The following is a 27,696-nucleotide window of genomic DNA, read 5'->3' on the forward strand; positions in this document are numbered from 1 at the left end:
AAACATGTGGACTAAAGCTGCTGCCTCTGTGCTAATTGTACGCCCTGAAGGGATCATGAAGGTCAAAAAATGGTTTCATGGGAAAGGTTCTCTTATCTAGTGGCAGAACCTGATGGGTAGAACAATATAGTTTTAAGGGGGGTTACCCTTGGGAGTGATTCCCCTAGATGCAAATGATTTTTGTGGTTTGTTTGTTCATAATAAGATGTTTTGCAGGAACGGAACAAAGAGAAATTTTACAACTTCAGCTAGAATTGTTCTGCAAAACGTCACAGCTGAGGCAGGGGAACAATGTGTAGATTTTTCTAAGAGTTATTACCCAGTTGTTGACCAATCTGTTGACCAATGTTGACCAAAAAAGCCTAAGATTATGCTGGGCTCCAGCCCACAGGGATTTACCTGTGCTGTAAGAACTAATGAGTGAATAAGGAGACTGGATTCTGGTGAAAGACTTCAGGAAAAAGAAATGGTGTTCACTCAGGTGGAGGGGGCTGTACCAGGTGCTGCTGACCACTGCCACTGCTGTGAAGGTCACAGAAATGGTGCCCTGGATTCATGCTTCCCACTGTAAAAAGGTCACAAACGAACTGAGCAAAGCGCAGGAGTGATGTCTCCACAAGGACAGATGGGGATAACCTGCTTGGGACTGATGTGCACAGCCTTTTTCCTTTTTATGTAGAAGCCTGTCACCACCCCAAAAGAGGAAGAATCTAAACACGAAGCCTCTTTGTATACAAACTGGCTGAATGAAACTGATAATGAGGGGGATATGAGTAATTTGTGGTATAAATTTATAAATCATACTGTAAAGTTAAAGAAATGTAATGCATCTTGTTATATATGTGCTTTAATGCCTCATTCTACAGCCTCACCCATGCGACTTTTTATGAAATGTACTCTTTTATTAATATCACGTTAGAAGGCTTAGACGCTATCAAACAAGAATTAAGGGGAGTTAGATTAATGGTACTTCAGAACAGGTTCGTGCTGGACCTTCAAAATGCAGCATCTGGAGGAGTCTATGCTTTAGTAGGAGACTCCTGTTGTACATATATTCCAGCTAATGACTATGATTACGGAAATCTTACGCTCGCTATTCAGCATTTGAAAGAACTAAAAGACAAGGTGAATAAAGAGAGAGGCATAAAAGATACACCGGCTTTTCTCTCCTGGTTAGAATCACTGTTTGGGCCAGGGGGAATGTTTTTCTTTTAAGTTACTAACACCGATTATAGGGGCTGTGATACTTGTCTTCCTGTTTTTATGTTGCTGTATGACATGTATTATTCCAATGCTTCGAAATATGGAAATATGGTACCTAGGGGGATAAACTGTTCATCCTTCCAGTCTGGAGAATTGGCAGCTGTCTGACGTCAGTAAGTGATCCTTAAAAAATTAATAGTTTCATGACAGTGTGCATCACCAGAAAATCAATTTCAATGCATTAAAACTCTTGTTATCCTTCTGATCATTGAAGTGTCATTGCCCCAGCACTGTATACTCTTACTTTTGACGCCTGTCTGAAGTTGGATCCATTTCTAAGAATGGTGACTCACATATCCTCATGCTCAACTTTGGCTCAACCACACAAACTATGAAGATAATCATCTGCTTTTGCTCCAAGATTTATGTTACTAGGCTCTCTCCTGGGGATCCTCGTGTTCAAACATTGCCCTTATTGTGGATGATCCATGACAGAATTCAGGGAATTCAGAATTCTGATACCTCAGCTCAGATTCTGACTGGGCAGACTGTCATTGCCTGGTGTGAATGTGTGCATATCTGTTTTTGTGCATGTTCTGTGGCCTGTTGTACAGTACATCACAAATGAAAGGGAAATGGAAAACTAAAATAAGACTCAAGTGTTTTATCTTTCATTAACAGTGTTTCATTAGTATCTGTGCTAGATCCTGTCATCCACTGCTTACCATGACAGGCTCTAGCACAGGATAGCAGCTAATACATTTAAAAATCTCACTGCACAATGTTGTATATTCAAGGGCTGATCTTCTGTACTTTTTCTTTCACTTTTCATTTCCAAGAAACTCAGTCCTGCCAGGAATAATCTGAGAACAAAATCAATCTGAGTGAAAATCTAAGCAGAGGAAGATTGTTTTACAGAGTCAACAAGGTCTAATTCAAGGTCATCAGCACTAACAACATTCTCTCTGGAGACAGGCGATAAGAAAATTGAAAGTGTGTATTGTTACTGTCACGACCACCAGGCAGTCAAGACCAAAGCGTAAGCAAGCTAATCAGCCCCAGCAGCGGGTGATTATTAACAAACGCCGCCGCACGAGTTAAACCACCTCCGCACACTCACTGTGCGGTGCGCACTGCTATTTAAACCATCTTCACCTGCTTCCCACTGCTCGGTATTGAGTCTACTCCTTGAGAGCTCTACCTGGCGTTTTTCCCCGTACCTCGTTTATTCTGGATTTTGGATTCCCCTTCTGCCTTTTCGACTTTGCACCTCGCCTCTCGCCTCGGACTGTCTGCTACCGGAGAACTTCCTGGATTACGACTTGCCTTTCGCCTTTTGACTACGACCTTGCCTCTCGTTTTGGTTTGTTCGCCTGCCTCATCTATCACCCGTGCCTGCGTCTGCACATGATCCGTGTATCTTCCCACCAGGGATTCCTAACAGTTACATAACAGCAGAGACTATGAGTTATGCTATCATGAGAGTGGTGATGGATTTTTTTCATTGCTTAGTTTTGCAGGTTCTGTACATTTGAACATTCAAAGCGACTAAAGTAAAGGAGTTTTCCCTTTTTACCACATAATTCCCAAAGATCAACACTAATAGAAAGCCTAATTCCAGCCAAGATTCAATTACTGTCTCTCAGGCATCCCAGCAGTGGATTTCATGACTTCAGACAGCCATCTTTATCAGTGGAGAACTCAATGCTCTGAGGTTTACTGGCAGAGTCTCACACTGGGTAATATGTTGGTAAATAATGTCCTATGGAATTCTACTATTGATAAATTCTACTATGGAACTGCGATGTGTCCTGAAAAAATATTCTATGATAGTGGTACAGTCCATCACACCCCACCTACAGCCTTTAAAAGAGAAAAAAAAAATTCTGATATTATGGTGGAAAAAGAGCCCTGGAATCTTTGTAGAAGGACAAAAGATGGAAAGAATGGGCAGTGTAACCATGGCGAAGAGAAGGGAAATATTGGAGAGAGCTTTTTTCATACACTTTTTATCATTGTTTTTCCAGCCCAACAATGATCAACAAATATGGGCAGGCATCCTGTGCCAAATCCAATCTACCTTTCTTCCAAGCATACAGGAATGTCAGTGAATTAAATATTGACATATGAAAATACCCAAAAATATGCAATCACACATATGCAGTTTGAGCAAACATAAGACAATACCCAAGTACCACAAACTACCAGGCATCATTAGCAGTTCAGGTGGGGAGCTGTGTCAGCATGCGTAGGCTGCAAAGGAACAAGTAATAGGTCTATTCCATGCTTAAAAGAGAAGAAAGAAAACACAACATTTCAGCCGTGGAGCCCTCACACCTGAAGAAGGCTCCACGGCCGAAACGTTGTGTTTTCTTTCTTCTCTTTTCATCTAGTGTCATTAGCCAGTTCCTGTCAAAATAAAATAGAAATGGATAACATTCTAGAGAGAGTTTGAAATACCAAGGTACAATTTAAACCATATTTCTTCCACTACAACCACAATATTTTGGAGAGCCTATTTTCGCTGAGCCTAACTGTTCTGGCATGCCCGTTAGCCTCCGTCCTGCTTCAGCAATGAATGCAACGGGGCACATTCTGAGGGAGATGCAGTCAATCAGGTTGCAGGAAAACCACGCTATGCTTTTTTTTGAGATCCTGAAAAGGACAGAGGGGCCATGTATATGTGTGCAGCTGGATATGTAATTGCAGGTGGCGTAGCAAATTCTGCTGAAGCCCCACTGCCTGGTGTGGACGGTAGCTGTGCATGTTGCAGCAGAATTGTGCATGTGAGATCAAGGGGGCATGTCATGTGTTTGAGCACTTCACTCCCTTCCGGAAGAGTCCCAAAAATTTGTAAGTTCTTTGGATGACCTGTGGACCGATCTTTCACGATGAAGAATTCCTTAAGAAGAATAGATCTCGGCCCACCATCCCAATGCCTCCATCTCAAAACAGCAACCTCCCACTGCCCTTAGTCTGCAAGGCAGTCCTTTCAAGTGCAATGATGACGCCGGGACCTTCGTTGCCTATTGTATGAGCTGAACTTTTGTGCTCATCAATTCAACGCTCTTTCCATCAACTCATCTTGTCTTTTGACGCTTCGTGTTTTGTGCTCCTTTGACTATCGGCATATCGGGTGACTGCAAACACTGAAGTTCTTGCTTACGGAGTGTGGAACAGTGTTTTCAAGTGATCGCTGTTCTGTCATGTTGACGCCGAGTGAATCTTTCTTTGGCAACATAGGCAGGCTGACAGCAAAAGTAATGTCAAATTTCTTGACTTATTTCTGAATGTGAATGTTCTTTAGAAAAGGGATGCGGCGTTGCTTCTCCCCCGTGTAAAGGTCACGCATTCCAGACGTGGTTATGAGCGAACAGTTGCCGCAAGTGTTTGAAAAGAGCAAGAGAGGAAGCAGCCCTGCCCCGTGTGAGGATCAAACTCAGGACCTTCAGATGATGAGACTGACACGCTACCAACTACGCCAACGAGGCCAGCTGCGGTGCACAGCCGGAAAGTTTGCCTCATATGGATTTCAGTCGCCCGTTCCCTAATCTTTAGACGCCCTCTGCTGGATGTTGCATTTGCCTTTTGATCTCACCGATACTTTTTTGGTCTGTTTCTGTTGCGAGTCCGTTTTTCAGATCTCACCTAGCACAAGTCTCTCTGGCTGAAGTGGCCTCTCTGCTTCAGCATCGTGCCCTCACTCAGCCATTAAAAACGTCACTCGGACTTCTGACATGCTGACATGAAATGTCAAGAGAGAGTGGCGGAGACGCTTAAGGCAGAGAGAAGATGAAGAGGGGGCGTGGCTGCGAAATGATTGACAGCTGCATGACGCTCTCCATGCAAGGTGTGACCACAGGCTAAAGGACACCTTTCGGCACATCAAGCTCTAAGCACACACCTGGAGGACGTGGGAAATGATCCCGCTACCTCACGCATGCAAAGCGAGCGCTGTACCATGCAAGCTAACCCCCCTCGCTGGAGCTCATGCCTCGGTGTCGCCTAGTGCCGCTTGTTCCCCTCTTACCGGGTGCAGTTCACTGCCCTTCGTCTGCAAGGCAGTCGTGTAATTGCGGCTTTCTTGACTTATTGATGAAGGTCTGACTGGACGAGCGAATGACGCCTCTCCCCCGTCCTCAAGCTCGCTGACAGAATAAAATAGAAAGTGCTGCCGTGGCTCATTGGTTTAGGGGTATGATTCTTGCTTAGGGTGTGGGAGGTCCCGGGTTCAATTCCCAGCTGAGCCCTTGTGTGCTCTTTTTGTCCTCGTCCACAAGACTGGGAACTGATATCCACATCACCTTGCAGCATCTGCTTATGGCAAACGATGGAATGTGACTAATGACTGAACGAGCCTGGTGAATACTCATCACGTGGCACAATGAGAGCGTGCAGTCAGCTGTTCAAGGCAGCAACCTCATTGCTCGTTCAAAAGAACACGTACTGAAAACTCATCACCACTATGTCGTAAATGAGCACCGCGATCGCTTGTTGTCAGGCGTCCTTACTTGGGAAATGCAGAAGCAAAAACTGCCCTCTCTCAGCCACCGAAACGTGTGCGGCTCGCCTTGCACTCTCTGCGCCTCGCATATTTATGGAGCTGTCTGCTCTTCTTTCTGTTGAAGTACGCAAGTTACGGGGCGTACTGCAGACTATGATGTGCTCAATGACAGCTTTCAAGATTTGAAAACTATGAGCTTGAGGGCTCAAGTCGAACGAATGTGGTTGTTATGCAATTGATGATCAAACGCACATATTCTAACGATTCGTGAGAGTATGTTCTAAAGGTCCCTGGCTCGATCCCGGGTTTCGGCATTTTGTTTCATCGCTCCCTTTGTTCCTCTCTCCAGCGCCCCCTGCCTAAAATGACGCGTCCCTTTCTCAGCCCGAAACGCAAGCGATACACCAGCAACAAACCCTACAGGTTTCCGTAGTGTAGTGGTTATCACGTTTGCCTAACATGTGAAAGGTCCCAGGTTCGAGACCGGGTGAAAACAGCCCCTTCTTGCACGCTCCTGCACTTCACAGAGGTCTTGAACCACCAGTCATTTGTTCCCAATGTATTTCCGGTGCCTTCATGCACTCTTGTACCAAACGCACGTTCCTTCTGTATGCGGAGCCGATCATTTGCAATTGGGCTGTGCCGACAGATCAGGACGAGCTCTGTCGGCTCAAAAGCAGCGCAGGACCTGCAAGAACAACAGAAAGATTAGCATCCAGTGGGGGCTTCTTAGTGAGCCCAAGATCTCATCAAGAATCGGCTCCAGCAACAGGGCTGGACGCATTGTTCCATTCTCCGACCACTCTCGGTGTAAACAAGTCCCTCCTGGTCTCTGCTTGAATTGCACTTTCCTGCGTTTGCTTTGGTGTAACTGGCTTCCCCTGCATGGGCGAATGTGAAGAAGATCCTTAGTAAGTCATTGAAGAAACCCGAGAAGAGGTCGGAGTGGTCCCTGTCATTCATCAACGATCCAGTCAGGCAGTACTCCTCTGTAAAGCGCCGTTCGTTCACATCAATTGCCTTTTTTTTGCCTTCATTCGTGCAAGTAGTAAAAGCAGACGCCCCTATTCTGCCGTGACCCGGATTCGAACCGGGGTTGTTGCGGCCACAACGCAAAGTACTGACCACTATACGATCACGGCGAGTTACCGATACACACGTGGCAGGGCGGAAAAGGCTGTGCTCTCTTCGTGTGACATAATTCGGGAAAGTCCTGACGTTGCATTTCAACTGAGCCCCAGTATACATCGACCCTTCGACACTCTGAGTGACAACTCTCTTGCGTGTTTTCTCATATTTATGTAGTTTGCTTGCATGATGCCCGGAACAGCAGGGTTGTGCACTCCCATATGGTCTAGCGGTTAGGATTCCTGGTTTTCACCCAGGCGGCCCGGGTTCGACTCCCGGTATGGGAACGTGTCAATTTTGCCTCCTGCTTTCCAAAAGATCAGCACTGTGTACGAAGGAGCCGCATTAAAACTACTCAACGTGCAAAACGTGCGAGAAGAGGGGGCGCTTGTTTCCAGCCGAAACTTCTCGCGTGTGAGACGAGCTGACCATCGCTGCAGGAGGTGGGAGGGTCACTCTGGTAGACAGGGCTGACCTTCGGCAATAGGATTTATACTCTCCAAGATGATATTTGCACTTTCTGGAGAGGCGATTTTCTCCACTTCAGTAGCCCGATTTCGTCGATTGCGTGGAGAGGGCTGTAGAATGTGACGCCGCCTTTCCTGCTCCGTCCATGACAGGCGTGCTGGTCTCTGGAGAGAGAGCACGGTCTATCAGCGCACTCCAATAAAGGCACTGGAAGCAGCTGAATCGCATTGGCGAAGCTCAGCGCTGGGCCGCTGAGCACATCTTACCACAGTTTCCGTAGTGTAGTGGTTATCACGTTCGCCTCACACGCGAAAAGTCCCCGGGTGGAAACAGACTTCTTTTGTCGCCACGCACAAAAGGGGATTGGGGATTCACCTAGCGCTGTGATCGAACAGACCCACTCACCTCTTAGTGTGGCGGGATCTGCACAGTGCATGTCGCAGCGCATCCTTCTTTCACTTCAATGCACGTCCTGATGTACCCCGGTCTCGCGCGTGACAGGTGGAGACAGGTGACAGGTCCGCGTGACAGGTCCTATACTAACGAGGAAGACATCGCTCTCTCCGACCCCCGGCATCGTGGCCCGACCCACCGTGCTGGAAGCCGACTCGTGCTGTGATTCCTTTACGGAGCAGAAATGACAACCGAGGAGCCGAGAGATCATTTCAGCATTTCGCGTCTGAACGGAAAACACAAACGACCAACTCGGAATGACTTCCTTTGACGCTTATCAAAGCGTTCTTTGTGCATCGAACAGACCCACTCACCTCTTAGTGTGGCGGGATCTGCACAGTGCATGTCGCAGCGCTCCCTGCTTTCACTTCAATGTGCTTCCTGATGTCGAGTCGTGTGCCGTGCGGAGGCTCTGAAAGCGAGAGCAATGAAAAGGTGCACGACGCTGTGTTAGAAAATAGAGAAGTGAAAGGCAGTTCTTTCTCTAAGGAGGTAAAAGAAAAGCTACTCCTCGTCGGAGAAATCGAACCCCGGTCTCCTGCATGACAGGCGGGGATATTTGCCACTATACTAACGAGGAAGACATCGCACGTTCCGACCCCCGGCATCGTGTCCCGACCCAGCGTGCTGGAAGGCGACGCGTGCTGTGATTCCTTTACGGAGCAGAAATGACAACCGAGGAGCCGAGAGATCATTTCAGCATTTCGCGTCTGAACGGAAAACACAAACGACCAACTCGGAATGACTTGCCTTTGACGCTTTTCAAAGCGTTCTTTGTGCACGACGACTGCGCCGCCTAGCAGATACAAATGGGTTGTACAACTTTGAAGTAGCAAATGGAAGAGGGCTAAGCCCCCTCTCTTTTAGCCCAGGTTCGATCTGTCTCCCAGACTCACCAGGTGCACGCACACACACACACCCGTGCCGTTGAAGTGCTCTGCTTCATTTCTAAGGGCAACTCAACATTCACTCCTACCCCGAGTGCAGAAAAGACAGCGTCTGCAGCAACAGCAGCTCAGGTCTCTGCCCATCTCCTCTGCTCTGCGCCTCCTGCGGAGTGGAGTCCTGCCTGGAGCTGTGTTTGCAGGCGGCGGCTCCCCGCGCCCTGTCTGTGCGTCGTGAAATTAATTAATAACGTTAATAAATTTATAAAGTAAAGTTATAAATTAGAAATTAATAACGATATAATTATATTCATGTACCGCAACACAAGAATAGTACACACTGTACATTGTCTGTCGATAATGTTTCTGTAGTGCTTTTTCAGCACTCAGCATGTGACTCTGCTGGTGGTGCTGTGGGTTAGGTTCCTGACTTCCATGTCACACGGTCTATGATTGAATCCCATAGAACTATGACTTCATTATTTAACAAACATTTCTTTGAAAAAATGAAACGTTTCACTTGGTCAGAGATTAAATAAAACCTCACTTTTTTTGAGGTTTTACTGTGCAGAGTGAGGTTTTACCTCACTTTTTTTGAGCAGAAGGTTTACTGTGACCTGAGAAGGGCCGGCATCCAATCACGGTGGTACACACACACGCTCTCACTCATCTGAGCTACACGGCTACCAAGATGATCTCGGGTGCGCCGAGCTGGTACGGAACATATTGAACTGATCGACGGCGAATTGTCTCTCAGACAGGCTTTTCACCTCTAAGCTCCCTGACTGACAGTGATCAGCTAGGTAGTGAAACAGTCAGCTGCTTCTAAGCCTTAAACAGCTGCATCTCGGCGCTTCCACGGAGAGATGATTTGAAAGCCGAACATCGCCCATTGGGAACATCTTACTATCACTAGTTTAAGAGACTCTTAAGGTCTTGCAGAGGTGCCTGTCTAATAGCATGCGCTTTGCAAGCTATAGGTGTTTAGGCTGAGGCAGAATGCCTGTTAACAAAATGTTTTTCTAAAGGTGTGTCTAAGTGGCTGCAAAAGGACAACACTCCTGGGGCGCCGTGGCTCAGCTCCTGCACTTGATTATAATGCCGTTACGTGTCGAAGCAGTAATTTACGTCATCCTACCACTGCAACACGGGGAATAGAGAGAAATGAGCACACGCTACGAATCGTCTCAATCACTCCCTAGAGTCGTAAGGCGCATTGAAGGGTGCACCCCCATCATTAATCGTTGCGCCTCTGTGAAAGGAAAGCTCTTGGGCAGTCTTTGAAACAGCTCGGATGAAACACTTGATTGCTTCCATGTGCATCTGGAGCCCACTTCTTATTTTCACTTCACGCCGCCCAAAGCATTTCTAAAACAGGAGATTCGCGTTTGGGAATGCGCCCTGCCCTACAAATAAAACAGGTCTACGGGTCTGAAACCTGCTCCACGGAAAACAGCTCTGTTGCGCTTTTGATCAAAGGGAGATTCACTGTTCTTACTTTTTGATGACATAACACCCAAAGGGGCTTCTTTGGAGCTGGATTCCAACCAGCAACCTTAAGTTTCTTGGCGGTATCCTTTACAGTCCTCTGTTCGGTCGACAAGGGACTGAAGGGGGCAGCTTTCCTCACACATACAGTGCAATGTACTGTAGTGTTCCCCTTCATTGAATTCGCAGTTCTGCATCAGACCTCTAACTCGTTTCCTTAGCTTGGATTTAAGTCACGAAGCAGGCTTCTACTGTATAAACTTCTAGAGGAATCACAAACTATTTGAGAGGCCACCATCCCAGGGGGACCTGACAAAGTCTATCCCTAAACACCTAGCGCAGTCTCTCGAGAGACTGTCAAAAATCGCTTTCTCTGTTTGCGTTGCAAGTAAGTGAAAACGCGGTCTCAAACCAGAGCTACTTGGCAGCAGCGGCACGTAAATACCGTTACTGTTACTGCTCGATACCGACGTTAGCCTACTATACCATGTTCAGCCACCGCTAGAAAATGTACGGCTCTAGAACCAGAGCAAACGACAGAAGGGCCAACGCCGAACAGGCACACGTGTCAGACATGGAGCGCGACGAGGATGGGATTCGAACCCATGCGTGAAGAGCACAATGGATTAGCAGTCCATTGCCTTAAACACTCGGCCACCTCGTCGACGACACTGGGCTGTCCAGACATGGGTTGGCGCACTCCAGATGATCTTTTTCTTTTTTTTCCCTCATACTCGAGGGTCATTTTCCAGTTCCACATGCGATTTCAACATTTTCCTTGGGAGATGTCAAGCCAGCAAGCCACTGCTGTGGTTCAGTGGCCAGTGTGGAGTTCAGTGGCCCTGTTGTACACAGAAAGCACATTGAGCTCCTTGGACATGAAAAGTTCCAGATAAAAGCCATTTGTCACCCTTTCTCTTGGTGTTGATGTTGCTATTGTATGTAAAGGTGGCAACTTGCTCAGCGAGCAGGCGGAGCACACACCGAATGCAGATGTGTCTGAGTGGTGTGTCCAAGTGGCTGCAAAAGGACAGCCCTCCCGGGACGCCGTGGCTTAGTTGCTTAAGGCGCCTGTCTAGTAAACAGGCGACCCTGGCTCCGATTCCCAGCGGTGCCTTTTTTGTTCTGTCTTCTCGAACAGAACTGGTCATTATGGACAACTGCCTACGGCTAGACTTAATTAAATGCAAGCATTCATTTCCTGTCGTGAACGACTTGTTTTTCTTAAAATGGATGCAACTTGCAAAACATGAAATACAAACCTTGCTAATCAGCGCTAGCGGCTGGCAAAAAAAAAAGAAGTCAGCAATGTTTTTTTTCTTTAACCTTAACCCTGCTAACGGAGACGAGTTAATCGACCGAGTCTATGCAGCTTAAACGGTGCGCAAGTCGGGTTCTTAGCTGAAAGGGTGGTAAATCACGCTCACCCCAGTCCTTAATCTTTTAAAGAGGATACAAAATTGAACCTAGTCGCCACATCACATACATCCTGTTCAATGATAAAAAGGTAACATCTATCCTCGCTCCAGAGTAAATCTCACGTTGAGGGCATATTTTTTTTCACTTAAACCGTGAGTCGGGCTCGGCTGCACAGAGGACAGAGCAGAGCAATGAGGTCACGGGGACAGGGGAGTCACACGCTGGCGGTTTGAATACGCGGAAGATCACTGAGGGATCCACAGTATATGGACCCTCTGTGCGCCATCAGTCCGCACTCCGGACTCTGAATCCTTTCCCCGGAGTAAATCTGTTACATTGAAAGAATGCTTCTCGCAGGTTAAAAGAGGGACCCTTGTTAATTGGAGAAATCAATGATTTCGAATGAATTCTGTATGCTTTAAAAGACAGCTATACACAGAAAACATGCAGGACACTGGTCATGATGTTTCCCGAGCCGAAACACTCTTTTCAAATTGTCAAAGGTTTGCTTTGCGAACGCTGCAGGACATCGCACAATCTCTTTTGAACGGGGACAAACGATTTCTTAGGGGGCGCAGTAAGTACAGACGTTTAAAAAGCTCCACTCATGCCGACGATGCAGCATGAAGAAGCGCAACCTAACGTTTGACAGACAAAAGCCGGGCGCCGCTACGAGCAATATGAAATCAAACTGACAGCACACGGCGTTTCGCGCTGACTCAAAAGTGATCTCGACAGACGCTGTTCTCTGCATAACGCTGAAAGAGCTAAAGAGCGTTTCTGTTGAGACGTAACAAGCTCTTTCTTTCTACCATGATGTCACCATGACAAAATCTGTCTTTAAACACCTTGCTCAGTCTCTGACGAGACTGTCAAAAATTGCTTTCGCCGATTGTATTGCAAACCGGTGGAAGCGGGGTATTGGGAAAAGTTTTCAACTAGCAATAATCGCGCCTCGGCTAAACCTCACAGGCTACGATACTGCCACTGCGCAAAGCTGACGGTTGCCAGGCAACCGCGGGGATCCTATGGAAATCGTTATCGATCGTCTCATGGCATGTCGTTGCTGTAACGCTTCATATTTGTCGTCTTCTTCTTCTAGCTTGAGGTTTTGAAGAATTTCATGACAGACAAGGGCTCCGTCGGGAACAAAGGGCGTTGTGAGAAAACCGTTGCTTATTTTCAGCAGCAGAAATACAACCCTTTAAATACAAGATGACAGAACAATGACGAAGGGCATGCCGGGAGGAACTCATGCACTACAGAGGAAAGGGGGCGGGCACGTACAGTTCACATTCAAGCCACAAGTACTCTTCTCGGATGTTGCACAAACAAATCCTAACGTCATGAAAGCGTGATGCAATTTCTGTGGCTACATTTGTTGCACGTCATGCACAGTAAGAGTGTTTCTAACACCAAATAAAAAGTCAACAATTAGCGAACACGCCTTCTCCTCAGTTAACCCACTGAAACCCTTGCTGTTAACAGTTCTTTACTGCGTGCTTTACGAGCACCTACATATCATGTCGGTTCTTTCAGCTTTATTCATTAGGTTTTCAAAGGCATAAGTAGAGCACCAGAGGTGCGAACGCAAAATGTGTGGTTATCTGAAGAATTGATTTCCATGGCAGCGGGGCCAAGCGATTTAGCATTTCTATAGTACCAGGAAAGGAGAAGCGACACTTCGCCTTTGCCGCGCAGGCACAAGGCGACGTGCGGCAGACGCCGTAGTCGGCAGGATTCGAACCTGCGCAGGGAGTCCCCAACGGATTTCGAGTCCATCGCCTTAACCACTCGGCCACGACTACAGCGAGCTCGCCGCCGCCGCATTCCTCCTATAATCTAACACGGACTGCGAGGTGGCTGCGGAAACTTTTTCAAAGTCGCTCTCCGTTAAAAAAAATAAATACCTTTCACAAAATACGTGCCGGCAGACAGACACGCCTCAGAGGGTTTAAGGCTGGCTTCACGTTCAAATGCTAAAGTCTCCCCGTCCGGATGTCAAAATGCAACTTTGGCAGACAGAACAAACATCAACAAACCACAAATGTGGACAAGGATTTTACAAGCTGCACCACACTGCACTTTCAAAAGCATTTACATTCCTATTAGACGCAGGAATTTCCTTTGATTTGCGCGCTTACGAACGCCATGGAAAACGAAACAAAACAAAAGCCCTCAGCTCCTGCACTTGATTATAATGCCATTACGTGTCGAAGCAGTAATTTACGTCATCCTACCACTGCAACACGGGGAATAGAGGGAAATGAGCACACGCTACGAATCGTCTCAATCACTCCCAAGAGTCGTTAGGCGCATTGAAGGGTGCACCCCCATCATTAATCGTTGCGCCTCTGTGAAAGGAAAGCTCTTGGGCAGTCTTTGAAACAGCTCGGATGAAACACTTGATTGCTTCCATGTGCACCTGGAGCCCATTTCTTATTTTCACTTCACGCCGCCCAAAGCATTTCTAAAACAGGAGATTCGCGTTTGGGAATGCGCCCTGCCCTACAAATAAAACAGGTCTACGGGTCTGAAACCTGCTCCACGGAAAACAGTTCTGTTGCGCTTTTGATCAAAGGGAGATTCGCTGTTCTTACTTTTTGATGACATAACACCCAAAGGGGCTTCGTTGGAGCTGGATTCCAACCAGCATCCTAAAGTTTCTCGGCGGTATCCTTTACAGTCCTCTGTTCGGTCGACAAGGGACAGAAGGGGGCAGCTTTCCTCACACATACAGTGCAATGTACTGTAGTGTTCCCGTTCATCGAATTCGCAGTTCTGCATCAGACCTCTAACTCGTTTCCTTAGCTTGGATTTAAGCCACGAAGCAGGCTTCTACTGTATAAACGTCTAGGGGAATCACAAACTATTTGAGAGGCCATCATCCCAGGGGGAACTGACAAAGTCTATCCCTAAACACCTAGCGCAGTCTCTCGAGAGACTGTCAAAAATCGCTTTCTCCGTTTGCGTTGCAAGTAAGTGAAAACGCGGTCTCAACCCAGAGCCACTTGGCAGCAGCGGCACGTAAATACTGTCACTGCTCGATACCAACGTTAGCCTACTATACCATGTTCAGCCACCGCTAGAAAATGTACGGCTCTACAACCAGAGCAAACGACAGGATGGCCAACGTCAAACGTGTCAGACATGGAGAGCGACGAGAAAGGGATTCGAACCAATGCGTGTAGAGCACAATGGATCAGCAGTCCATCGCCTTAACCACTCGGCCACCTCGTCGAGGAAGCTAGGCTGTCCGGACATGGCTTGGCGCACTCCAGATGATCTTTTTCTTTTTTTTCCCTCGTACTCGAGGGTCATTTTCCTGTTCCACATGCGATTTCAACATTTTCCTTGGGAGATGTCAAGCCAGCAAGCCACTGCTGTGGTTCAGTGGCCAGTGTGCAGTTCAGTGGCCCTGTTGTACACAGAAAGCACATTGAGCTCCTTGGACATGAAAAGTTCCAGATAAAAGCCATTTGTCACCCTTTCTCTTGGTGTTGATGTTGCTATTGTATGTAAAGGTGGCAACTTGCTCAGCGAGCAGGGGGAGCACACACCGAATGCAGATGTGTCTGAGTGGTGTGTCCAAGTGGCTGCAAAAGGACAGCCCTCCCGGGACGCCGTGGCTTAGTTGCTTAAGGCGCCTGTCTAGTAAACAGGCGACCCTGGCTCCGATTCCCAGCGGTGCCTTTTTTGTTCTGTCTTCTCGAACAGAACTGGTCATTATGGACAACTGCCTACGGCTAGACTTAATTAAATGCAAGCATTCATTTCCTGTCGTGAACGACTTGTTTTTCTTAAAATGGATGCAACTTGCAAAACATGAAATACAAACCTTGCTAATCAGCGCTAGCGGCTGGCAAAAAAAAAAAGAAGTCAGCAATGTTTTTTTTCTTTAACCTTAACCCTGCTAACGGAGACGAGTTAATCGACCGAGTCTATGCAGCTTAAACGGTGCGCAAGTCGGGTTCTTAGCTGAAAGGGTGGTAAATCACGCTCACCCCAGTCCTTAATCTTTTAAAGAGGATACAAAATTGAACCTAGTCGCCACATCACATACATCCTGTTCAATGATAAAAAGGTAACATCTATCCTCGCTCCAGAGTCAATCTCACGTTGAGGGCATCTTTTTTTTTTAACTTTACCGTGAATCGGGCTCGGCTGCACAGAGGAGAGAGCAGAGCAATGAGGTCACGGGGACAGGGGAGTCACACGCTGGCGGTTTGAATACGCGGAAGATCACTGAGGGATCCACAGTATATGGACCCTCCGTGCGCCATCAGTCCACACTCCGGACTCTGAATCCTGCCATCCAAGTTAAGATCTCGGCGGAACCTGAGGCGCAGTTCCTTCTTAAAACGTAATCTGGTGAGCATTTCTAGAATCGTACTTGTATAGATGCAGCCTTTAATTTGTTGCTAGGTTAAAATTAATGACTTCTTGTATTTCAGTAGGCAACTGCCCTCTTGATTTCGGATTTAATTTCTTTATTACAGGGGCGCTTTTATGAAGACAGAGTCATGTTCAGGTACTTTGCTTGATGGAGGAAGCTCATTTCGGACTCTGTGATCTGCTCACCTGGAAAGGTCTGCTGTACTACTACAAGAGAGAAGTAGAGTCTGGAAGAAGGGACAATTTTATGATGCTTTGGAAGGTAGGTTTTATTTTCTTTGAAATCGAAATGAATCAGAATATCAGTGCAAAAGACAAACTCTTGGTTTAGTTTAAAGAGATATGGTTTTAAAACAGACAAAATGTAGAAAACAGGTGTTTCTCACTTTTGGAAAAGAATGGACCGGGGGTAATAGTTTACTAGTTGCAGTGCTGAGCTCACCGGGTTGCAGTCCTGCAGTGTCACACGATGGCCAGTGGCGCAATGGATAACGCGTTTGACTACGAATCAGGAGATTGTAAGTTCAACTCCTGCCTGGCTCGGGTCGTTTTTAAACGCATCGGGCTACTCCCCTAAGTAGTCTGTGCTACTTAATGCATTGTAATCGTACCCAGTAAGAGATTTCCTTCATGTAAATGAACTGCACCTGACAGCTTTAGAAAAACACCTGGGCTCAGGACCGTGCTGAGAGCTCAGCGTTGCTGTTCTAATTAGCACGCACTGCATCGGCTATGAGCCCGAACTTTTCAATTATTCCGATCAGTAAATCAACACGTAGTCCACATGAACGGTAGAAATATTCTCTTTTCTGTCTCTTGTTTGTATAGAACTGAATGTCCCTGACAATGTACTGTTAGTTTTAATTGAAGAACGGCATTTGTGTTCAAATATACCAGACAAGTTTATGTAACTGCTCATGCGACACTCAGTTGTAATTAGTCAAGAAATAAAGTCGTTGGTGTCTGCAATAGCATACGTTGGTGCCGTAGGCTTTGGGAGGAAATCCTGCAGGATGGAAAGGTGATCTATAGCCTCATCTCTAGAGATGTTTTGTTGCTGTGGCATGTGTGTGACCCATATTCAAAGAAAAAAAACCCGTCTGTAAAACGAATATCGAAGCTGCCTCTAAATCTGCAACTGAAGATGAGTCGATAAACCACTTGTTTTTCGTATAACTAGACATATATTCATTTGTTACTGATTTCATTCATTGAGCACGGATACAATAGAGGTACAGCAATTCACTGTTTGACATGTCTGGTATAGAACCTACAGAACCTAGCAATCAGAAAACGGGTGAAACTGTCTTTAGACTCAGCATACAGTACCGAGGCCCCCCATGACCAAATAAAGGCTAACCTCGATAATCAGCCTAAAGAACGCAGACTACAGCAAAACGACTGACTTTGAAAAGGGAATGAACGTCCGGAAGGAGTAGTGGAACAAGCCTGAGATGCTTCTCCGGACCCCTAACTAAAAGCCACCGAGAACCAGCAGCGGCGTCGACTCCTTTCGAACCGGGATCCTTCCGCAGCCACGCAGTTCGTGGTGTCCTAACCCTCCCGTATCTGATTTTGGACCAAGCACATCAGGGGAGAGCGCGAACGCAGTCCCCAACTACCAGAAATTATGCAGTCGAGATTCCCACATTTGGGGAATTCGCAGGGGTCAGCACAGCCGGAGTGCAATGGCCGAGCCTCGCCCTGGGTGAACCGATTTCGATTTTTAAGAACTTTATTTTCTTTTCACAAAAAAATACAGGACATCACAAATCAGAAAGCTTTACATTCATATACATACTTAAAACAGTATATATGATCACATCTCATTACATTTTGACACGGTAACAGTTACATAGCAACAATTTTCTTTTTTTCTGGAGCAAATCACATTCTTTACTTAAACTATTTCCCACAGATTTTCTGCTTCCTCCCTCCCTTCTCTCCACAGATCTCTGAGGTAATAGTTCTCTCGGGTGATGAACAGGGCCAGGCTACCTGCTGCCTTGACTGGGATCTCGATGCCTTTGAACAGCCCCATGTTCCTCACTCTCCACAGGGCATCTTTCCCACTGTTCACCACGGCCCAGATCCTGTCAAACACGTCAGGAGGAAGTTTGACAGGAGAGATGCCGTATATGACGAAAGCAGCGGTCAGGGTAAATTGGGGCGAGAGAGCCTGCAACCAATCTTCAAACTGTGCCCAGAAGGCCTTAGCAAAAAAGCAGGACCACAGGAGATGGGATACAGTCTCCTCCTCGCCACAGCCCACCCTAACGCAGCGAGGGCTGGGGGTGAGGCCCCTACGGTACAAGAAAGTTCGTACCGGTAAGCACTGGTGGACGACACTCCAGGCTAAATCTCTGTGAATGTTGCACAGAAACTTAGAGGATGTGTGTTTCCACACCTTCCTTGTTTGGGCTGATGTTAAAATGCCCACAGGGGTCTGCCTATTGTTCTGGGGTGCAACGAAATCTTCCAGTTTTTGGACGCTGACATCTCGGAGGGGAATATGGCCAATTGGGTGAGATCTTAGAAAACTTTTAACTGTCCCATAAATTGCAGGGCATGTGTCAGAGAGTGGGACGTCCAGCTTGGGTCTGACACCCCACACTCTGAACACCTCCCTACCTACCCAGAGCCTGGAAAAATAAGTCCAGGTACGCGCTGCAGGTGCTGTTGCAAAGCCTCTCAGCACAGAGGCCAGGAAAATGCACAGCAGTTTTGTAGCAATATCTGGGACAGACTTTCCCCCTGAGGGTAGCGGCCTGTACATTATTTCCCTTCTGAGTCTTTCCTGCTTCCCACCCCATAGAAATTGAAACATCAATCTCCTCAGCACCGCCGCAACACGGTGAGGGATTGGGAAGGTAGAAGCCAGAAAATTCAAGACAGGCAAGAGCTCGGCTTTGATGACCAGCACCTTCCCTGTCATGGTGAGGTCTCGGTCCTTCCATTGCATCAGTTTTTTGTTTAAGATTGGCAATTTGTTCTGCCAATTTACTGTTCCCATCTCTTCTCCAAAATACACCCCCAGGACCTTAATTCTCTTCTCTTGCAGCCTGAGATCATGTCCTTCTTTTGGCTCCCTCCAGTTCTGATAAAAAATCTCACTCTTAGATGTGTTAATTTTTGCAGAGGAAGCCAAAGAGAACCGATCACAGCACTGCAGAGCTCTGCTAATTGAGGCATTTTCAGAGAGGAGCAGGGTGATGTCATCCATGTATAGAGATATCTTTACCTCTCCTCCCCCACTTCCAGGCAGTGGTATCCCATTAATGGCCTGATCCTGGCGCAAGGCACAGGCTAAGGGCTCCATAGCCAAAACGAATAACAAGGGGGATAATGGGCAGCCCTGCCTCACCCCTGAACAGACTTCAAAGGGGCGTGATCTATTGCCATTAACCATTACTCTGCTGTTGCTACCTGTGTACAGCAGGTTAATCCACTTTCTCATGATGGGGCCAAACTTCATGTGCTCAAGTACCGATGTTAAGTACAGCCGGTTTAGGAGGTCAAAGGCCTTTTCTAGGTCTACACCTAAAATGCACAGAGGGAGGGAGCGATCCTCCGAGTACAGACAGACATCCCTCAACAAGGCCAGGTTGTCGCTCATCAGGCGTCCTGCTATCCTACAAGTCTGTTCTTTCCCTACCAGTGAGGCCACTACATTTTGTAGGCGCAGGATCTTAGTGTCCATGCCTAAGAGGCTGAGGGGTCTCCAGTTCTTTATGTCATTCTTTGCTCCTTTCTTAAACAAGAGAGAGATAGTGCCTTCTCTTAAGGAGTCAGGCAGCAATTCTGTCTTATAGCTTTCCTCGAATAGGAGCAGTAGCGGATCCTGAAGCAGATCCCAAAAGGTGCAATAAAATTCTTTAGGGAGCCCGTCAGCACCCGGAGTTTTCCCCTTCTGTAAGCTCTCCATAGCCTGTCTCAGCTCTTCTACTGTCAAATCCCTCTCAAGTACTTCCCTATCTTCTTCACTCAAAACATTTTCTAGCTTTGAGGTAAAAAAATGAATTTCTTCATCCTTTAACTCTGTAGAGCTGTACAGTCTTGAGTAGAAGGCCTCGGTGCAGGAGAGGATAGCACTCGGCTCTGTTCTCTCTCGTCCCTCCTCATCAACTACACTTTCCATGACAGATTGGAGCCTACCACTTTCCTGAAAAAGAAGCGAGTACACTTCTTATTTTCTTCCAAGAACTGCACTCTGCTTCTTAACAGCACTCCTCGACTACTTTCTTCGGCTATGCTCCGGATGTCCTTTTTTAAAAGGGTGATATCCTCGAGCACATCGAAGCCACTGTGCAGCATCGTGTAGAGACGCTGCAGCTGCCTCTGTTTCCTGGCTAGCACTCCTCTCAGTCTGGCAGCAGCCTTCCTTCCCTCAGCCATGAAAAAGGCCTTTGTCCTCATCTTCACCTCCTCCCACCACTCTCCTACTGACCCGTACAGACACTGCAAGGACAGCCACTGTGATAGTTTCTCCTTGTAGCGGGATACTACCCCCTCGTTCTCTAGCAGCTTTGTGTTGAGTTTCCAGAGGCCTGGGCCAAAGACAGTCCCGCCCTGGAGTTCCACTCTACACCCTAAAGCCTGATGATCTGAGAAGAAGACAGGCTGAAGAGTGACCCCAACAACTTTCACTCTCTCTGAGACAAAGCAATAGTCAATTCTGGAGCTGCTATTCCTCCCTGACCATGTATATCCTGCTGTTGTGGGATATATACATCTATATGTGTCTGAGAGTTTAAAGTCTTGAACTAAGTTTTGCAGGGCTAGTGAGCTGGAATCCAATTTTATCGGAGAGCTAGACTGCCTGTCTGTGTGCTCTAAGATACAATTAAAATCCCCTCCCACTATCACGTCTGTGCTACATAACAATAGGGGGGAGAGTGCCTTGAGTAGCTCCACCCTTCCTCCCACGTCAGTAGGACAATACACATTGATTAGCCGCAGGTTAACGGTCCCCCATTCCACATCCACACACAGCAACCTGCCATCTATGACCCTCTGAATACTTTTCAATTTGAAAGCCCATCCTTTGAAAAGAATGGCCACGCCAGAGGCTCTGTTGTTATTGTCCCCTGACCAAACAGAAGGCCCTTTATCCCACCTATCTTCAAAGCTTTTATACCTCTCTTGATAGGCTAAAGCACACTCCTGCAACATCAACACATCTCCCTCTCTCTGCTGGAGGTAATCAAAGACAGACTGGCATTTAACTCTGTCATTGATACCTCTGGTGTTAAGAGAAATTATGTTTAGAGCCATATTACATAAGAAAGTGGAACCAGTCTTTACAAAACACATTTCTCTTCGGTCTCACCTGTTACCTTCTTCTTTTTCTTTTTCTTCTTACCAATTTCCTGCCAGCCATCCTCTGAATGAGCCTTCATCAGGGTGGCAGCAGTAAAAGCGTTCACGGAGTCCATTTCAAGGAAGGGGGTAGAAGGAGGGGTGGAGGGGTTCCAGCTGTCCCCATCGCCATGCTCTCCTTCCTCCTCGCTCGGGGAGAAAACAGAGTCATTTTTCCTTTTCCTCAAGTCCAGCTCCTGGGAGCACTGAGGGGAAAGGGGTGCAGCCGATGCACCAGTCTCCTCTTCCCCCTCACCCACCAGCTGTTGCAGATCCTCCGTGATGGACTGGATGGAGGAGAGAAGGGCATCTGTAGCACTTGCAGAGTCTGAGAAAAGCAGCTCCGCTGAATCCTGGGTATCCTCGCTGGACCCGCTCCACCGGGGGGCCCCACACTGGCCCTCGTTCCGAGGAGGGGTCCTCGCTGTTCTCTGGGGTTTTCAAACCCTCGTGCTTGTCTGGTGCAGTCTGCGGTTGTGGGAGCGTAGTGGATTTCTCTTCCACCGGCCCCGGAGCCACAGCAGGACTGATCCTGGCTGGAGGCTGAGACTCTTTGTCCAACAAGGGTTCTTTGTTTGACTTGTTGTTTGCTTTGGCTTTTCGGGCCGGTTTAGCTGAAACAAGCACTGCCTCATCCTTTCTCATTTTGAGTTTATTGGCGTAGGCGTGAGGGCAGTTCTTAAAAACGTGTCCTTCCGAGCCACATAAATTGCACTTTGGCAGCATTGAACAGTCAGAGGCTAAATGTCCCTGTTTGCCACAGGTCTTGCAGCATTTCACAGTGCAGGACGATGCCAGGTGTCCCACAGCACCACAGCGCCGACACACCTTTGGTTGTCCCACATAAAAAACATAGCCATTGCAGGCGCCCAGCCGGATTGTAGAGGGCAGGTGCCTTAAGCCTCCATTTACATTGTCCGGTAGCAAGCGAACCTCGAATTTCCTTGCTCCTGTTTTTATACCGTCAACATCTATAATCTCAGTTCCATGGTGGACGGTGCAGTACTGCTTAAGCCAGGTGTGAATGTCCTCCGTCTTTGCCAGTTCCGAGAACATAACAACATGCACCGTTTTCCTCTCTCTCTGTGTCAGAGGCTGCAAGTTGATCTTCTCAAGGGCAGAAACTTTCCCTCTTTTTGCCTCAAACACATCCACACATTGTTCAAACAGAGAATAGGTAGCAAAAACAACCTCAAATGCTTTCTGACCTGGGAGAGCGAAGATGAAATCCAAGTGCCGAGGTTCAAAGCCAAGTTCCTTCTGTAACACTTTTCTGCTGAACTGCATACGATCAATGAAGAGGTCATCCAAAAGCTCAAAACGTACAGCATTCTTGCGGGATCCAAGGGTTGCCATCTCAAACTGCAAAACAAACACTGCTTCCACAAAACAAGAAAACAATCCAACTACTCTAACTACAGGCTGATCAAGGTATCTCCCCTGCCAGGTAAGCCGAGAGCCGCAGGCAATGAGCCCAGAGCTGAACGGGCCCCACTGGCTCGTTTGTAAGGCCAGGTGCATTGCCAACCACGACCGGCAGGGCAGAGGCCTTGAAGGCGGCCTGGGCTCCTGCAGCTGTCCAGCCACGCACTCTGGTTTCTCTTCATCTCGTACAAATCTTTTGCCTTTTACTAAAGATTTCCATGGAGAGGAGCATGAATGAGTTCCATACAATTTTTGTGCTTCCCTGCCTTCGGGTGGGGCGCAGCTGGGCTGGTCAAAGAGAGAAAACAAAACCGCTCACAATCGCTCTTATTACGGCGACTGTGGCCGTCTGCTCTGCAAGTCCTCGGTCTCCGCCTGTCTGATTGGCGCTCTTTCCTTTGGGAGGCGGGAAGTGTCCGGCCACAAATATGAAGCGTTACAGCAACGACATGCCATGAGACGATTGATAACGATTTCCATAGGATCCCCGCGGTTGCCTGGCAACCGTCAGCTTTGCGCAGTGGCAGTATTGTAGCCTGTGAGGTTTAGCCGAGGCGCGGTTATTGCTAGTTGAAAACGTTTCCCAATACCCCGCTTCCGCCGGTTTGCAATACAATCGGGGAAAGCAATTTTTGACAGTCTCGTCAGAGACTGAGCGAGGTGTTTAAAGACAGATTTTGTCATGGTAACATCATGGTAGAAAGAAACGAGCTTGTTACGTCTCAACAGAAACGCTCTTTAGCTCTTTCAGCGTTATGCAGAGAACAGCGTCTGTCGAGATCACTTTTGAGTCAGCGCGAAACGCCGTGTGCTGTCAGTTTGATTTCATATTGCTCGTAGCGGCGCCCGGCTTTTGTCTGTCAAACGTTAGGTTGCGCTTCTTCATGCTGCATCGTCGGCATGAGTGGAGCTTTTTAAATGTCTGTACTTACTGCGCCCTATAAGAAATCGTTTGTCCCCGTTCAAAAGAGATTGTGCGATGTCCTGCAGCGTTCGCAAAGCAAACCTTTGACAGTTTGAAAAGAGGAATTTATTCTGCTTCCTGTGCGTGCAGTAGTTACAAAGTTGAACGTCTTTACACGATCTGCTGCAGTTTTCAGTGGGCGGGCTTTGTCAAATGGCTTGGAAAAACGCACTGTGTTTCGGCTCGGGAAACATCATGAGCAGTGTCCTGCATGTTTTCTGTGTATAGCTGTCTTTTAACGCATACAGAATTCATTCGAAATCATTGATTTCTCCAATTAACAAGGGTCCCTTTTTGAACCTGCGAGAAGCATTCTTTCAATGTAACAGATTTACTCCGAGGAAAGGCAGCATGACATTGAGAGTAGCTCAAGCTTTCAGCACCCGTATCGGATTGCGTGTATGCAGACACCGCTCAGAATCCCCTGTAAGATTCTCAATTCCTTCAATTCCGTTTTGCAGTGCTTTATCTCTTTCAAAAGGCTTCGCTTTGCTAGTCACAATCCAAGGCTCATGACAGCATTTGAAAACATACGCCACTGCGTTGGCCAGGAATCAAACCCGGGTCAACTGCTTGGAAGGCAGCTATGCTCACCACTATACCACCAACGCAGGCCCACAGGAGCCTGCAGGACACCACCAGAGTCCAGCACGCCTGTCATGGACGGAGCAGGAAAGGCGGCGCCACATTCTACAGCCCTCTCCACGCAATCGACGAAATCGGGCTACTGAAGTGGAGAAAATCGCCTCTCCAGAAAGTGCAAATATCATCTTGGAGAGTATAAATCCTATTGCCGAAGGTCAGCCCTGTCTACCAGAGTAACCCTCCCACCTCCTGCAGCGATGGTCAGCTCGTCTCACACGCGAGAAGTTTCGGCTGGAAACAAGCGCCCCCTCTTCTCGCACGTTTTGCACGTTCGAGTAGTTTTAATGCGGCTCCGTCGTACACGGTGCTGATCTTTTGGAAAGCAGGAGGCAAAATTGACACGTTCTCATACCGGGAGTCGGACCCGGGCCGCCTGGGTGAAAGCCAGGAATCCTAACCGCTAGACCATATGGGAGCACACAACCCCGCCCAAAGCATTTCTAAAACAGGAGATTCGCGTTTGGGAATGCGCCCTGCCCTACAAATAAAACAGGTCTACGGGTCTGAAACCTGCTCCACGGAAAACAGCTCTGTTGCGCTTTTGATCAAAGGGAGATTCGCTGTTCTTACTTTTTGATGACATAACACCCAGAGGGGCTTCTTTGGAGCTGGATTCCAACCAGCAACCTTAAGTTTCTTGGTGGTATCCTTTACAGTCCTCTGTTCGGTCGACAAGGGACTGAAGGGGGCAGCTTTCCTCACACATACAGTGCAATGTACTGTAGTGTTCCCCTTCATTGAATTCGCAGGTCTGCATCAGACCTCTAACTCGTTTCCTTAGCTTGGATTTAAGCCACGAAGCAGGCTTCTACTGTATAAACGTCTAGAGGAATCACAAACTATTTGAGAGGCCACCATCCCAGGGGGAACTGACAAAGTCTATCCCTAAACACCTAGTGCAGTCTCTCAAGAGACTGTCAAAAATCGCTTTCTCCGTTTGCGTTGCGAGTAAGTGAAAACGCAGTCTCAACCCAGAGCCACTTGGCAGCAGCGGCACGTAAATACCGTTACTGTTACTGCTCGATACCGACGTTAGCCTACTATACCATGTTCAGCCACCGCTAGAAAATGTAAGGCTCTAGAACCTGAGCAAACGACAGGAGGGCCAACGCCGAACAGGCACACGTGTCAGACATGGAGCACGACAAGGATGGGATTCGAACCCATGCGTGCAGAGCACAATGGATTAGCAGTCCATCGCCTTAACCACTCGGCCACCTCGTCAACGACACTGGGCTGTCCGGACATGGGTTGGCGCGCTCCAGATGATCTTTTTCTTTTTTTTCCCTCGTACTCGAGGGTCATTTTCCTGTTCCACATGCGATTTCAACATTTTCCTTGGGAGATGTCAAGCCAGCAAGCCACTGCTGTGGTTCAGTGGCCAGTGTGCAGTTCAGTGGCCCTGTTGTACACAGAAAGCACATTGAGCTCCTTGGACATGAAAAGTTCCAGATAAAAGCCATTTGTCATCCTTTCTCTTGGTGTCGATGTTGCTATTGTATGTAAAGGTGGCAACTTGTGGTGGCGAGCAGGCGGAGCAAGTTGCAATGCAGATGTGTCTGAGTGGTGACATAGTCTTGCAATGCAGATGTGTCTGAGTGGTGTGTCCAAGTGGCTGCAAAAGGACAGTGCTCCCAGGGCGCTGTGGCTTAGTTGGTTAAAGCACTTGTCTAGTAAACAGGAGACCCTGGGTCTGAATCCCAGTGGTGCCTTTTTTGTTCCGTCTTCTCGAACAGAACTGGTCATTATGGACAACCGCCTACGGCTAGACTTAATTAAATACAAGTATTCATTTCCTGTCTTTAACGCGACTTTTTTTTCTTAAAATGGATGCAACTTGCAAAACATGAAATACAAACCTTGCTAATCAGCGCTAGCGGCTGGCAAAAAAAAAAAGAAGTCAGCAATGTTTTTTTTCTTTAACCTTAACCCTGCTAATGGAGAAGAGTTAAACGGCCGAGTCTAGGCAGCTTAAACGGTGCGCACGTCGGGTACTTTGCTGAAAGGTTGGTAAATCACGCTCACCCCAGTCCTTTATCTTTTAAAGAGGATACAAAATTGAACCTAGTCGCCACATCACATACATCCTGTTCAATGATAAAAAGGTAACATCTATCCTCGCTCCAGAGTAAATCTCACGTTGAGGGCATATTTTTTTCACTTAAACCGTGAGTCGGGCTCGGCTGCACAGAGGACAGAGCAGAGCAATGAGGTCACGGGGACAGGGGAGTCACACGCTGGCGGTTTGAATACGCGGAAGATCACTGAGGGATCCACAGTATATGGACCCTCTGTGCGCCATCAGTCCGCACTCCGGACTCTGAATCCTTTCCCCGGAGTAAATCTGTTACATTGAAAGAATGCTTCTCGCAGGTTAAAAGAGGGACCCTTGTTAATTGGAGAAATCAATCATTTCGAATGAATTCTGTATGCTTTAAAAGACAGCTATACACAGAAAACATGCAGGACACTGGTCATGATGTTTCCCGAGCCGAAACACTCTTTTCAAACTGTCAAAGGTTTGCTTTGCGAACGCTGCAGGACATCGCACAATCTCTTTTGAACGGGGACAAACGATTTCTTAGGGGGCGCAGTAAGTACAGACGTTTAAAAAGCTCCACTCATGCCGACGATGCAGCATGAAGAAGCGCAACCTAACGTTTGACAGACAAAAGCCGGGCGCCGCTACGAGCAATCCGAAATCAAACTGACAGCACACGGCGTTTCGCGCTGACTCAAAAGTGATCTCGACAGACGCTGTTCTCTGCATAACGCTGAAAGAGCTAAAGAGCGTTTCTGTTGAGACGTAACAAGCTCGTTTCTTTCTACCATGATGTCACCATGACAAAATCTGTCTTTAAACACCTTGCTCAGTCTCTGACGAGACTGTCAAAAATTGCTTTCGCCGATTGTATTGCAAACCGGTGGAAGCGGGGTATTGGGAAAAGTTTTCAACTAGCAATAATCGCGCCTCGGCTAAACCTCACAGGCTACGATACTGCCACTGCGCAAAGCTGACGGTTGCCAGGCAACCGCGGGGATCCTATGGAAATCGTTATCGATCGTCTCATGGCATGTCGTTGCTGTAACGCTTCATATTTGTCGTCTTCTTCTTCTTCTAGCTTGAGGTTTTGAAGAATTTCATGACAGACAAGGGCTCCGTCGGGAACAAAGGGCGTTGTGAGAAAACCGTTGCTTATTTTCAGCAGCAGAAATACAACCCTTTAAATACAAGATGACAGAACAATGACGAAGGGCATGCCGGGAGGAACTCATGCACTACAGAGGAAAGGGGGCGGGCACGTACAGTTCACATTCAAGCCACAAGTACTCCTCTCGGATGTTGCACAAACAAATCCTAA

The 27,696-nt window shown here is 47.5% G+C and overlaps 12 non-coding genes across 12 annotated transcripts; 3 read left to right on the top strand and 9 right to left on the bottom strand.

Annotated features, from left to right (window-relative positions):
• Nucleotides 1-4,621: 4,621 nt before the first annotated feature.
• On the bottom strand, nucleotides 4,622-4,694 carry trnam-cau (transfer RNA methionine (anticodon CAU)). Its single transcript has one exon. It is a non-coding gene; the product is annotated as a tRNA-Met (tRNA).
• Nucleotides 4,695-6,777: 2,083 nt separating this feature from the next.
• On the bottom strand, nucleotides 6,778-6,849 carry trnah-gug (transfer RNA histidin (anticodon GUG)). Its single transcript has one exon. It is a non-coding gene; the product is annotated as a tRNA-His (tRNA).
• Nucleotides 6,850-7,050: 201 nt separating this feature from the next.
• On the top strand, nucleotides 7,051-7,122 carry trnae-uuc (transfer RNA glutamic acid (anticodon UUC)). Its single transcript has one exon. It is a non-coding gene; the product is annotated as a tRNA-Glu (tRNA).
• Nucleotides 7,123-12,404: 5,282 nt separating this feature from the next.
• Nucleotides 12,405-12,546, bottom strand: LOC138231976 (U4 spliceosomal RNA). Its single transcript, XR_011186934.1, has one exon. It is a non-coding gene; the product is annotated as a U4 spliceosomal RNA (small nuclear RNA).
• A 727-nt stretch (nucleotides 12,547-13,273) lies between these two features.
• trnas-cga (transfer RNA serine (anticodon CGA)) lies at nucleotides 13,274-13,355 on the bottom strand. Its single transcript has one exon. It is a non-coding gene; the product is annotated as a tRNA-Ser (tRNA).
• Nucleotides 13,356-17,532: 4,177 nt separating this feature from the next.
• On the bottom strand, nucleotides 17,533-17,702 carry LOC138231918 (U1 spliceosomal RNA). Its single transcript, XR_011186879.1, has one exon. It is a non-coding gene; the product is annotated as a U1 spliceosomal RNA (small nuclear RNA).
• Nucleotides 17,703-22,887: 5,185 nt separating this feature from the next.
• Nucleotides 22,888-23,004, top strand: LOC138232034 (U5 spliceosomal RNA). The gene has a single exon (XR_011186993.1). It is a non-coding gene; the product is annotated as a U5 spliceosomal RNA (small nuclear RNA).
• Nucleotides 23,005-23,234: 230 nt separating this feature from the next.
• Nucleotides 23,235-23,376, top strand: LOC138232006 (U4 spliceosomal RNA). Its single transcript, XR_011186964.1, has one exon. It is a non-coding gene; the product is annotated as a U4 spliceosomal RNA (small nuclear RNA).
• Nucleotides 23,377-24,228: 852 nt separating this feature from the next.
• On the bottom strand, nucleotides 24,229-24,300 carry trnag-ucc (transfer RNA glycine (anticodon UCC)). Its single transcript has one exon. It is a non-coding gene; the product is annotated as a tRNA-Gly (tRNA).
• Nucleotides 24,301-24,677: 377 nt separating this feature from the next.
• trnae-uuc (transfer RNA glutamic acid (anticodon UUC)) lies at nucleotides 24,678-24,749 on the bottom strand. The gene has a single exon. It is a non-coding gene; the product is annotated as a tRNA-Glu (tRNA).
• Nucleotides 24,750-25,476: 727 nt separating this feature from the next.
• trnas-gcu (transfer RNA serine (anticodon GCU)) lies at nucleotides 25,477-25,558 on the bottom strand. The gene has a single exon. It is a non-coding gene; the product is annotated as a tRNA-Ser (tRNA).
• A 1,650-nt stretch (nucleotides 25,559-27,208) lies between these two features.
• LOC138231977 (U4 spliceosomal RNA) lies at nucleotides 27,209-27,350 on the bottom strand. The gene has a single exon (XR_011186935.1). It is a non-coding gene; the product is annotated as a U4 spliceosomal RNA (small nuclear RNA).
• Between the last annotated feature and the right edge of the window lie 346 nt (nucleotides 27,351-27,696).

The sequence above is a fragment of the Lepisosteus oculatus genome, unplaced genomic scaffold (genome assembly GCF_040954835.1).
Source record: "Lepisosteus oculatus isolate fLepOcu1 unplaced genomic scaffold, fLepOcu1.hap2 HAP2_SCAFFOLD_62, whole genome shotgun sequence".
Taxonomy (NCBI): domain Eukaryota; kingdom Metazoa; phylum Chordata; class Actinopteri; order Semionotiformes; family Lepisosteidae; genus Lepisosteus; species Lepisosteus oculatus.